A 14,050-nucleotide genomic window follows, 5' to 3' on the forward strand; every position below is an offset into this window, starting at 1 on the left:
CAAGATAAAATGATCAAAGATGCACTGTCCAAAAAGGTCAGCGGAGTTTATATACCAAGGCTTTTGCATGCCCTGCCTGCTTTATTGCCATATCTAAGCATTTTACAGTCAGACCTAGAGGCTAATGCAGGTGGAGACAGTGTGTAAACCTATTAATGGAACCAAAAAATGCTCTGCAGCTGTCTGAAAGTCACTGCAGTGTGAAAGAAAAAAAGAATTGTGACACTCAACCATAATTGCTTAGCAGAGATGAGGACAGTTTACATTCATTAGAGTCACCACCATCAAGTCATGCAAAAGTTACTGTGAGAGCATAGCAGGAACAAAAATTAAAATGAAACCAAGTTATCTTTACTACTAGTTACTGTAGAAAGTATATTTTTTTCACTGTCACAACTGGAACACAGCACAAATAATACAACAAAATTTCAGAGAATTCAAAAAAAAAAAAAAAGAGCACTCCATTTCTTTTCAGCCTTGTTGGGTCTCTTATACAGGCATTAATAAACTTTTTGAAATATGTCACTCCACAAAAGAGGGGGGAGGAGTCATTATTCTATTTGTTACTTGAACAATCCAGAAAAACAATTAATTTTGAGACGCAGCAGTAATGTGTTCTCTGCACAATCATGTGATCTTATCAGATAGCGTAAATGCCAGCCAGATTCTTCCTGCTTGCTATTCAGTGTCAGAATATGAAAATGTTGAACCCTGCCTGGAAGACATACACACAGGATTGGTTTGCAGCTGAGCTGAATTATGTCATTCATACTTCTGGGCGGTCTAGGAGATTGTTCTGCTCTTTTGCTGTTGCTTTTCCCTCCCATTTCCTGCAAGTTTCACTGGAGATACCTACCACACACAGCAGCAGAATGCAGGTATTTTAGGGCGCACAAAGGGCAGGCATCATTTCCAGCTGCAGCTGTACCAGCCCAAGCAGCTATGAGTCCTCTTCATACCCTGGATGCATTCTGGTGCACCCCTAGCAGTGCTTACCCTTTGCAGTAGTCCTGCCTGCAGATGTACTGTGCAGGCACCTGCAAAACATTTCAGGCAAACCAAGTCAAATTCACAGAAATTAGTTGGAATCTTACATATACATCAAGTTCCTAACTAAGTCTTAGCAGTTCGAAGTGTTACAGGCCCAGGATAATTTATAGGAAATGAAATATGCCAAATCATGACACCGTAAATATTACCTCTTGTTGTAAAAATCTTACACTCTCTTCTTTTTTCCTTTCAGCACCAAAATCCTAAACATGATTACAATTCCTTTATGATGATACTGTGCTTTGGAAAACTTTCCTCTTAAAATTCCTGTAACTAATTGGAAGATACTTTTATCTTCAACCAAATGCCTCCACGAGGCCCCACACTCTTGGAAAATTTCCAGCTATAAAGATTTTGTCTGTTTCCCATCCCTGCATTCCTTTTAATATTCCTTCCTTCCCAGTCTCCAGGCTCAGAACAATAACAGAAATGAGTATGTTACATAGGACTCTGACAGCAGGACCAATTCTCCAGCAAATTGGTATGTTTGGTACAACCTACTCATTCTTTGTACTCAGATAGAAAGCCCTTCAGGGCACTGACTCTCTGTTTTCTGTGCTTAATCTACACAAAAGGCCCAGCCCTCGCTGGGAATGCTGTATGCTATCTGGATTCTTACAGATGCTTTGATCTCTCTCCATTATCAAGCCATCCCTATGAGACATCAAGCTCAGACTGCTGAGGTTCTTCTACATTTGTCATCATACATTAAACCCATATGCAGAAGAATGTACATTTCTTTCTCTTCTTTTAAAAACATCCTCTTCTTCTCTGTGCATATCTGCTTAAGCACAAGAAAACTTCCCCTAAAATCACTGAATTTGTGCTCTCAGTGGGCGCACAGGACCTTATAACTGCAGGCTGCATAATGTGAGCTGGCCTGATAGTTAGAAACCAAACCTATCAATATACACATTCAAATTTGTATTCTATGAAACATCGATTTCTGAACACATGAAATTGCATATAAATTAGTCATAGTGGTAAGCACGTGGAACAGAAATTCCTGCAAGGGTTACTCCACTAACCATATGGAGTCACCAAATCATCAGGAAAATACAAAAGGTGTTTTCTAAACTGTTCATCACCCTCAGCCCAAACTGAACAAGCGCAGAGATTGAATTACATCTTGCCCATGAAGAAAATAATTGCTTTTGATCACAGGGTTCAGGGTTTTGGCAGGGTACCAGGGTGCTCCCAGCATGGCTGCCTGTATCACAGGACTGCATATGGCTGGAGGGCAAACATACAATTCCCACTGTGCCAACATATCAACCTTTGTAAACACAAACATGGAATGAAAAATAAGAAGAGTCAAGAATGTATCATGCCAGCAGTACATGCCGTATTTATTATTATTGTGCATATGCTCTGAATAAAAAGATCATTTCAGGGGTTCCACTGGCATTCTTCAAAATTAGGCATTTCCAAATACACAACAGCTGATGAGAGCATTTTTTAAGTTAAAAAAGATCATATGCAGAGAAACCTAGCTTAAGAATATATATATTTTTTTCTTAACGTCTTTCCAGTTTTTGTTTTCTCACTATAGTGTATCTTGAATCACTGTCAGTCATTGAATTGTATCAGAAGGAGACCTTTGTATTGTGGTGCTTAAGGAAAACAGCTGTCCCAGCTCCTTCAGGCATCAACTTCCTGCTGCTGAGCGGGTTACAGAGAAGGTACATACTATAGGAATTGAATTTCACATAAACCATCTATGAAAAAGGAATTCTAATTATTTGAATTATTTCTTTTCCCAATTATAACTTAATTAAAACCTTAGTTTGAAACAGATCTGAGAAAAAAAAAAGAGAGAAAAAAAAGTTTACTAAAGTTGTTTTCATTGTTCTATTTTTGAATTTTGGTAAAAGTTATCATGATGATTGGGAAATAATGGCATAGTCAGTTTGATCCACTCTTTCAGTTACATTATATCTAAGTTTTGTATGAAATTTCTTCACAGTAGCAATGGGAAGGAATTCATAACTATTACTGCCGGCTGTGTGAAATGTCATTTTTTTCTCTGAGTTTGCCCAGAGATTGCAGATTTTTCTGAAAACAAAATAACATTTTTTTATACTTCATATGAATCTGAACTCTCAGATCCTCATATGCTTTGACACTCTGCTTTTCACTCTTCATTCACAAAGAATCCACAGGCACCACCGGAATGAGAATTGTGCCAGGAGGAAAGCAGCTTCAAGATCAAAGTGCAGATTTATCAGGAAAACAATAAAGAATAGGAAAACAAAACCACTTTAACTAGACAAAGCCACTGTACACTCATACCCAGAAGATTTCACTCATTAGCATATTTGTGAACAAAAGGGAGAGGCAAGCATAAAGAAGAAAAGCAGACTGACATAAATGAGGTTGCAAAAATGTATCTGAGAGATTTGTCCCTCGTTTCATATGTCTGTAATACAGCCAGCAGTGGATTAACATGCTACAGGAGAGAGGTCTGGAAGCTGTTCTGAACCCAGAAGAATGTTTGGTTTAAAAGGGATGCTGTAGCTAATCAGAACATTTTCCCCAAAAAAATTTCCTGAGAGTACCTCTGGTAAATATTGCTATATCCAACTTTTCTTATAACATTCCCATTTTAATCTTGGTAGAATTCACAATGAGAAAATCCAGGATTCCTCGATTCCTAAATCGAGAAGGAAGTTAATGTTTTCCTGTCTGCAAGACTCTTATCCAAATATTGGTGGCCCAAAAATGATGTAAAAATATTTTCCAAATAACATGATTTAGTAAGTTTAACAGAATAACTTATAATTTATAACTAGAAAAATAATATGCAATGGTAGTCATTATTAATTTTTTCTTTGAGGATTCCTTTTAAGACTTTTCTGTCCCAACACCTTCAATAAAAAACTTTTTTCTCTTTGGATATTTTCTAATAAATTGCACTGTTTACACTGAACTGCTGTGTTGTGAAAGTCAGTGAATGTACTGACTTTCACATGTACGAGTACAGAAGAAAGCCAGGGAATTTTCTTACATGTTAGATTGTTGGAGAAGAAGAAAGCGTAATTTGTATAGTGAAGGCTCTTTTTGCTTGTTGGTTTGGGAAAGGCCATTCTCTGTGTGATCAGGTTAAGGAAGAGAAAGACATTATTGTGATAGCAAGGTAGACAGAATGCAAACTGCTCTGGCCTGGCTGCTTTCATTAGTTCCAAGTAAAAATGTCTGCTTTCTCTGCTCTGTGGTAGAACTTATACATTACTGTCCAGATAAAAACTTCAAAGATCTTAGCATGAAAAGAATAGTTTTAAGATTAACACATATAGCTCATTTAAATATTAAAGCCTAGTGTTTAGAATCACTACATCTGTACTGCCTCTATAACAGCATCCAGATTTTACTGAGTGTTTCTCTCACTCAAGAGATGTTTGATATGTTGTTAACGGCAGAGGGGCATTTAAAGATTAAGAGCCCTCTTGGCCTAAGCATTTAGCCAGTTTATGAAGCAGAGACAGATTGGTGACTAGAAAGATGATAGCCAGGTACTTCTTCAAAAATGTATTCCGGGTCCTATTTCACTGAGTACTGAGCATATGAGATAACAGTTCATTTCCAAGTTCAGGAAAGCATGCATTCCCAGTGACAACCCTTTTCCAAAGAAGGTCTGACTCTCAGCTGCCTACCAGGATTGTGCTCACCCATGCTGCTACTGCTTTCTCTTTTTCTCTGCTTCTGGTAGACACATGCACCACCACAATGACCTGTCGGCCCTCCAGCCTGATGTTTGTCATGCACCAGCCCGTTTGCCATAGCCGCTTATGGGCTCTTACCACCTTTGGACTGCTGGTGTGATTGTTTCACAGAGGAGAATCTGACTCTTCTTCCATTTACTGTATTTTTAAAACCAAAATCTATGACATTAAAATTTACTGTAATCATCATAAGAAAAGCACACATTATCTTCACTATTGAAAAACAAAACAAAACAAAACAACAACAAACAACAACAACAAAAAAACAGCACTTGGCATTTAGAAATATTGTAGTTACATCTCTAATGATAAAAAACTGTACTAACTAAGGATATTAAATAATGAATGAATAGGCTTATACATCTAATGAACTGTTTATGCCTTTCTGAAAAATATATTGAATTTGCTTTGTGCAAGATACCAAAGCTGTTCCCAAAATGACGTTCATCCAAAAGGCATTCCAAAAATTACATGAATGACATTTGAGAACTGTTAAGACTAAGTCTTTGACATGAAAGCATTTAGTATTGTAGCCAAGGATTGACACACAAATAAACAATGAATAAACAATGGGAAAATAGTGCTATGTTTGTCATTAACTATAACATATGCTTAAGAATGCTCCTTTGCATCCCTAGGAATATTTTACATACCCTATGCCACTTTATTTTGTAAGATGAGTGGGACCACCAAAAACCTCACCACTTCCAAAGTGTCCTCTTCCCTTGACCCTGCCCACCTTGCTATGCCCTCACTGCACCATCCTGACCTTTATTTTTACGTGGCTCAGATATTTGTTGGATCATTTTGGGAGCTGATTGAAGTTACACAGGAACAAGGAGTTTTCAAATAGGAAAATTACTAAATGATTTGTAGATATTGCTACAACTCAGATTGTAGTCCTGTAGTCTCACTTGCTGGTCAAGGATTCATTCCAAAGCCACATATAGTTCTTGATACAAAACTGCAGACTGTGTTGGCTCATAAACAGCCAATATAAGATTCAGAAAAGTCTTCAATTCTGTGGAATGTTCCTAGTAAGTAATGTGATTGAATGGCTGTGAAATAGTCTTTTTAAAAAATCTTTTAAAAGATCTTTTTTTAAAGAAATATCTAAATCAAGTGGTAGATACCCTAACTTGTTATCTCAGATTGAAGAATATCTTCTGAACAAGGTAAAAATCAATGACTAAACTGAAGTTGCAAAGGATTCTCTACAATGACACCTTTGGAAAACATCCAACTTCAACACAGTCAGATACTGACTTATGTTAATACTAATAAACTCTTAAGTCTGTATGTACACGTGATTACAGTATAGGAACATGTTCATTCATCTGTACTTGGAAGAACAGATAGTTTCTGCTACTTTTATGATACTTTAAAATAATTTCAAAAACTTCTAACTCTCACAATTAATTTGGCATCTGGTGAAAGCTACTAAAATAATTTCTCTCATTTTACATTTAAAAAGGAAATGTTTGTACCATATAAGTGTTGACTAATATCTGTTCAGACAGTTTCAATAGTTAGACCGTCAGCTGGATATGTTTCATGTCTTCTTGTTCAGAAACTTTTCAAAATAGTGGCACATATAGATAATGTGTTGAGTTTTCAGATTGAGTGTGATTATCCAGATAGAATTACACCTCTGTGTTTGGTTCATACAACATTTACAATGTGAAGAAGGTAAGTTATATCATATATAAAGCATCATTTTCAATATTACAAAGTAAATTGAGATTTCATACTACTATTTGATTTTAATGAGCTCGTGCAGAATCTTTATGCTGCATTTCTTTTTTACTAGTTATTGAGAGTTATAGTTATCTTACTATATAGTTATAGTTATTTTATATAACTATATAGTTTATATACAGCTATATATATATATAACTATATATATATATAGCTATATAGTTTATACTATATAGTTATAGTTATTTTACTAGTTATTGAGAGTTATAGTTATTGAGTCATTATTTTATTCTACTCAAAACATTTCAGCCTGCTACAGGCTTAAGGTTAAAATCTGAAAAAAAACGAATCAGGAAACACTATGATTTTAATATAATTTTCACAGTTATTTCCACAAATATCAATGAAAACTAAACTAAACTAAGCTAAACTAAACACATCTGCCCATGTTGGGCTCCTTTTGTGGCAATAATATTTACTTTAATATGTTACGAGACTTAAAATATATTGATTGTTACTCTTTTTTTTCAAGAATAAACTGCTATGGAAAAATGTTCCTGACTCTTTTATAGACAACTTTACTATGGATGGATGTGAAGGGTACACACTTTTTTGCTAATAAAGATTCTGAAGTGTCATAAATAGCGATTTATTTTATTTTTTTAATTTTAGAAATACCTTAGTAAAATATTATTACTACTGTTTATAATGTCTAAAGCAAATGCTTAGCCCTGAAGTGGTCAGGCAGTTAGATTACTAGATGATCTTTGAAGGTCCCTTCCAAGTGAACTATTCTATTCTAAAAGATAAAAATATATATATATTTAAAAATAACTGAAAATTTATACTCATTTTGCTATACTCTGATGTACCATAATATACAACAGCATTTGCATGCTGTTGCAAACAGTATTTTCAAAATGGCTGCTAGGGTTCTACTTTGCACATACACTATATGCATTTATACTATTACTTACACACAAGTTTTATGTATGTGTATATGTTTATTTTTAAGGAGCATGAGGATGCAAAGGAAACCAGAAATATATCGTGCCCTGAAAACCGCTTAGAGAAGGATGAAAATGCATGAATATTCTATATGATTACACTATCTAAAAATAATCCTATACAAGAGTATGATGACAGAGAGGTTGAAACTAGGTGATCTTTAAATGTCCCTTCCAATCCAAACCACTCTGTGATTCTGTGATTCTATATCATGCCTAATGCGAAAAAGGGAAGAACCAGGATCCCAGTGAAATCAAAATTCATCTGATACATACACAATGTGCTTCATGTCCCCTACACTATACTATTAGTAATTTCTGAGGCTTTGAGGGACTTGTACTAAAGACCTACATTTTTAATGTAGTCCAAGGGAAGTTCTATGGTATGCAGAGTACTAAATTATTTTGAATACAGCTCCCACATCTAACAGAGTGGAGTTTGATGTTTTTGTTTTTTTTTTCAGAAGGTGGGACTTGTTATTCCAGGTGGCTCCTACAGTTTCTGGTAAAGCAAATAAAGTTTACTAAGGCTTATGGTTCATATCTGTTTAGAGTATAACTTTGTAGTACATTGCAAACGTTTAAAAAACAGCCTCTTTTCAAAATGTTTACATAATGAACATTAAAAACACAATCTAGACAGGCATTTATGTTGGTCAGATTTATGAAATTACTCACATTTTACACTTCTTTTGCACGATGTTTAAAAAACCTTTAGGTATCAGAAGAAAAATAAGAATGAATTTGTTCACAGATCTTTAATAAAATAAGGGAAATGCAGAATGTGGAAAATTTAATCTGAGGCAAAACATTTTATTTTCATGGTATTCACATAGGTCCATCAAAGTAAAATACAATTCATAAAGTTCAAACAAGATTTCAACAGTTCTAAGAATTCTGAGATTCATTAGTTACTGACCTATTGAAGACTTTAAGAGTTCATGATTTTACAAAGTTTGTGCATCTTCATTTAAGCTGTTTGCATAGAGCATGACAAAATCTGCTGAATGTTATCAACTCATTTCATTCATCTCTTACTTTATTCTCCCATTCTGAGTCTCTGCATCACTGGAATTCTGCCTATAATAACATATCAGAAACTTGATCAAAGAATTAAATATTTTCAAATTACTGGGATTAGTAGGAATCTCAGATCTCAGATAAAATAGTGTTCTAGGGATGCTTTTCCCAAGGTGACACATTCTCATAGATGATATCTTTTTAGTGTTATAGGCTAAACCAAAATTGCTGGGTAATTGTACAAAGAATTCAATAGTGATTTTATGGAATTAATGAATCATCAGGAAATTAATATCAAAGCACAGCTGACTGGGTTCCTATTCAGCACTTCTGAATCACTGCTCATTGAGCAAAGCAATCACTGAACAATGGAGGTTTTGCCTGAGCAAAATGTGAGTCAAGAGACCTGGACTCCCATTGTCTTCACTGGGAGTTTTGCCTGCATATGGAGTGAGCTGGGACGGGTGGTGAATGGGAGCCATTCACAGAGCAGCTAAGTAAAGCACCCAATACATCACTATTTTGAAGTTAACACTAGGTGGTAGACGTAACTGGAAGAAATACAGACATTTTTGGAGCTATGTGAAAGACTTGTATAAAGCACACTTCAAAAGTATTGTCTCCTATTTCCCCCTGTTTTGGCCTAAACTTTTTTGTTTTGAAAGGTATCTGGCTGATCAGACTGACATTCCCTTTGGTTTAACAAATTAATTAAAATAATTTCCTTTTTGCATTCAGTATGTAGGCGGAAGAGACATCCCTGTTTAGAGCAGAAGAACTGACGTCCCTGCAGCTGCAAATGGAAATCTCTTCTACTGTGCAGACCCTTTATGATTATTTAGTTGGAGGAGGAAGAGATTTCTGTCTAACCAATTCTCAGCATGCTGCTGTTTGAGTGCATCGTCACCGATCTACCAACTCCAGACGTATATTTGTAATGAAGTCTCCTCCATGAGCACAAGTCAGTGTGAATGAGACCTTCAATTCCATTTCCTAACAAAACTGAGAGTCAGTATAAGCAGAACACAGGGAAAAGGGAAAGGAGAAAAAGAAGATAGACAAGTAAAGAACAAAATAGCCAGGCAAGAAAGCCTTCAAGGAAAAGAGAATATGAGTGACTAAAGAGAAAAGAGAATTACTGTCTACACACAGAAGGAGCACAAAATAGGTGATGACTTGGAATAGCTGTTGAAGAAACAAAAAGGCCAAGATCCAAGCTTCCTTCAAAACTTGAATTCACTGAATCAAATGAAAAGAAGACCTATCCTTAATCATCCTTCTCTGACTTAAAGAAAAGTGCTGGTGGACCAAGGAGTAAGAGGGGAGAGAGTTTTAATGGAAGCAGAAAGGAGCAGAGTGCTGAACATGCATAAACATGGGGAGTAGTTGCTCTACCGAAGAGGACAAGAGAGAAGGCAGCCCTCAACTGGGGCTGAAGTTCAGAAAGGAGCAGAGGGATGGAGTGAATGACTGCATGAAAAAGCAAAGTTACATGTTGTGTAGCAAATCTATGTAACATCCCTGTTTTCCCTGCCATCTAACACCTTCATAGGCTTATTTCTTCTATAGATCTGATGACAGGCACTTGGTAATATTTCAAGAAGAACAATGAGTAATAAATAATAAAGGACTGTTCCTATTTTCTTTCAAGTAAATCGCAGATAACCAGTGAGTTCTGTATGCCTTGGATCACAGCAGAGATTGGTATTTCAGAATGAAAAACACGGCAAGAAAATAAATGCTGACTACTGCACAGCCTGAATATCTGGATGCCAGTGGTACTATGAAACAGATTTTGTGAGATCTTCCATGGTATAAGAAACAAAGATCGTCCAGAAGACTTTACTCACTTTGCATCATCTCAACCAGTGTGGACTGATTATACGGCAAGATAGAAGCAAAGACAACTTTCTGCCATTCAGTTTTCCAAACCTGGTGCTGCTTTTTCCCTTGCTGAAAATTTGCATGTTTTCTCAGAGCCTGTTTCTTTCTCACAATAAACAATGCAAAGCCCTCCTGCCAAAAAAATGTCCAAATGCTAAGTAGTTGCTATTATAGTCATTATGATAACAGCAACTTTGAGCTGTGTGCTTTTAAATTATAATTATTTTTACAAAAGATTTTTATGTGTCTTGATTACAGTAATTATGATCCTACAGTAGTAAATGTGTATTTTAAAAGTCATGTTAGCTTACTGCTCCAAATAAATGAGTTTCCTTAACTGAACTTCACACAAATGAGTGGTTTTCTTTGTATTTATCATACTTGCTATTCTAGCAACACACTAGGATGCATTAAATAGCTGATAAACCATTGTTTCATTATAAAAATAATGATGGGCAAAGATATCAAAAAACAAACAGACAAACAATGTTTCATACAATGTGTGTTTCATGTAGATAATACTATATTTAATTTAGAAATAAGTGTTGCTCTTCAGTCTTGTTTCTCACCTATCTGTCCTTGCTTTTTTTAAGGAGTTCATGTTGAGAAAATAAAGGAATTTAAAAAGGAAGGAATTTCAGACCATGTTTGTTGTACAGGCTAGTTCCTTGCTCTAGCATCAAGCCTCTACCCTGTGTAAAGAATATCCAGTATAAAGAGCATCACAGAACCCAAGAAATTGGCTCTTTAAACAGCAAGTACAGTAGGGAATAAAGACAGAAAACTGTTCAGCCAGTGAGGCACCCACCAACAGTGCTATTTTCCCAAAATAGGACAAATATGGCGTCATCGCTCTGTTGCTACCGTGACCAGCAGGGATCGGAGGCAGCAGCTTATCCGTGACAGTGCGTGCTTCCAGCCAGGGCTTCCCCACAGGATGTTCAGTATTTCGGTCAATTCACATGCTAGAAAAGTTTACAGCTGGTTGGAAAAAAGGTTTAAAAACTAAACAATAAATAAATAAATAAATAAATAAATCAGGAAGAGGAAATAGAGGGGACCTGAGAGAAAGGGGGAAGCAAGCCTCTGGCTCCAATACCATGCTCTTTTGTAAGGAGCCAGAATGTTGTACCAGCTTTTCAAATGAACCTGTCTGTCCCCTGGAGCCCATTTGAGTCATTGCTACTAGCCGTGGGGAAGCCAGTGAAGACATAATGTGAAGCAGTTTGGATCTGAAACTCAATCAGCTATCAATGCGATCGCATTAGATTTGTTACAATGACATGCCTGTCTATCTCCCATCCCTTCCTAGGCAGCCTTGCCTATTCTTTGCTGAGACGAGAATTACTGCATTGTACATTCCCAATCATGATAAGACGTTCAGGGGAGAAGTTCATAAGCCACATCCTCTGCTGATTTAACTTCATTTCCCGTCCCCTTTCTCCCAGGAGTGAGCATGTGAGCTGACTCCTGGTGCTAGGAGGAAACAAGGTTGTCTGTTCAGCTGCAGTCAGACACACAGTATGCTGTGAGGCCCAGACAGCTGATGATGCTGAATGAAGATACTGTAGGCTCGTGTTTCTCTGCTGGGAATTGTCACCGAGCAGAAAGGAATGCCATGTTTTTGGTGCACAGCTTCTGACTGAAAACTGACAGAGCTCTAAAGCATAAAAATCACAATTATTTTCATGGGACAAGACCTCAAAATGTAGGAATAAAAATGACCAAGAAAATTTGTTGGCTGGCTTGAGTCAGCAATGTTAAGACTGTAGTAGGACACAAAATGGAGATGTAGATACAGGTTACTGAAGGTCTGAGTCCTGCTGATTGCTGTGCCCATTACTACTAATCATTCAGCCTAATCTCAGAAAAAACACCTTGCATTTAAATGTTCTTTTATCAGAAGAGTAGCATTTTATAATAATCATTTAAGCTGCACCATCAACAGAACATTTTACAACAGCATTTTTATTGGTAATTGGCTTTGGCCAATGACTTGTTATGCAGCACAGATAAACTCAAGTTCAGTGTAACCAGGAGAGGAAAATTTCTACTAAAATTGACCAATAGTGACAAGCTCTGATTCATGTCCTGGAGTGGTCTTAGAAGGTGTGATCTGGATTCCTTCAGGATAAGACAAAACCAGATCATACAGTCCAAGCACTAATGGATGTTTGGGTCAGAAAAAAAGAGTTAACAGCAATTCAGAGTAATACTTTTGGAGTACATACCCTGCAAATATTGGGTCCTCAGTGCCAGCTATCGACCTACAGATCTTTTTCTTTTCACTTTTGCTAACAAAACATAGCCTATGTTATCTTTGATGTGTGTAGAGCACATATAAGCATACACATTACAGTGTTAACTTTCATTCCACCAGATCTTAATTAAAAATGAAGTATATTTTTGATATTTAGCTGGCAAAAACCGAGGTATTTTTCAAATCCCGCTGTGATAAACAGATCCGAAAGCAAACAAACACCAAACCTCAATTTCTCATCATCATTTCAGCATGGTCAAAAAAGGAAAGAGCCAATCTAGTATCTCAGGAAAAAAACATGCCATGGTCCAGTGGAAATATTCAGGAGCCTAAGGCTGTGCCTTAACTCTGCCAAATATTTGCTAACTTTTAAGGAATAAATTTGATCTCTCAGAGCCTCAGTTTCTTCATTAGCAAAACAGGGTCTAATGGTCTAACTAATTGTTCTAAGACGGGTTGGAACTTGCAAGGGAGTAATATATATTCTTGTTTTGTTCAACTCAATTGAAGACTGGGGACATACCAACTTAATATGAATAAACATATTCTTTCACAAGCATATCACTCCAATTTTGCCGTTGTGATATGGATTGCAATCACGTTGTAATAGTACTTCACTGAGCTTCTACCTAAAACTTTGTGACAGTGAAGATACAGCCAGCATTAACTGATAGTGCTGGTTTGTTAACATGAAAACTTGGTTACCTGGAGTGTTAAAAAGCCTATCTCAGCTGGGATACAAGAGCTCTCATACTGGGTTTATTACTCTCTGGAAAATGAAATAGTTGTACAACCTGTTGCTTCACTTCCACATTTTGCATTTGCTACATTTGACTTCCCTGTGGTTTTGCTTTATAGCTCTAGTCAGCTGAAAATAACAATACTTTATGTCTGAACAGCGGCTTCCACTCTGATACCTTTACTTATTTTACAAAAGGCACTTTACCAACGTGCAAAGTACATTTACTGACTGATTCTGCTAGCCAAACCAAAACAGGGCTTGAGTTTACTATGATACATGGATTCCGATGACTGAATCCATGCTACGTGTAAGGATAAGGTTCGAGTTAAAGCCATCCTTACCCTATCCATGCATCTCCTGCTTTGTCAGCCACTGGGTGCACTGTCAAGTAAGGGCAGGAAATGAAGCCCAAAGCGGAAACAAGGATGCTGAGTTAAATGCCAACACGGACAAGCTTTTCAAGGCCTCACATTATTCCTTGTTTTCTGATATGAAAAACAAAAACAAAAAAACCTTAAGTGTGTAGAAATGATTATGTCAATGTGAAATTGGTGGTAGCACAGATCACTGCTGCTCTGTCACTCTATAAACTGTACCAATGCTTTCCCATATTCTTGGTGTTGGCTGGTTTGATCTAAAGTCTACAATATTTCTAGGAACTTCTATG

This window comes from Cygnus atratus, chromosome Z (genome assembly GCF_013377495.2).
Source record: "Cygnus atratus isolate AKBS03 ecotype Queensland, Australia chromosome Z, CAtr_DNAZoo_HiC_assembly, whole genome shotgun sequence".
In the NCBI taxonomy this organism is placed as follows: Eukaryota; Metazoa; Chordata; class Aves; order Anseriformes; family Anatidae; genus Cygnus; species Cygnus atratus.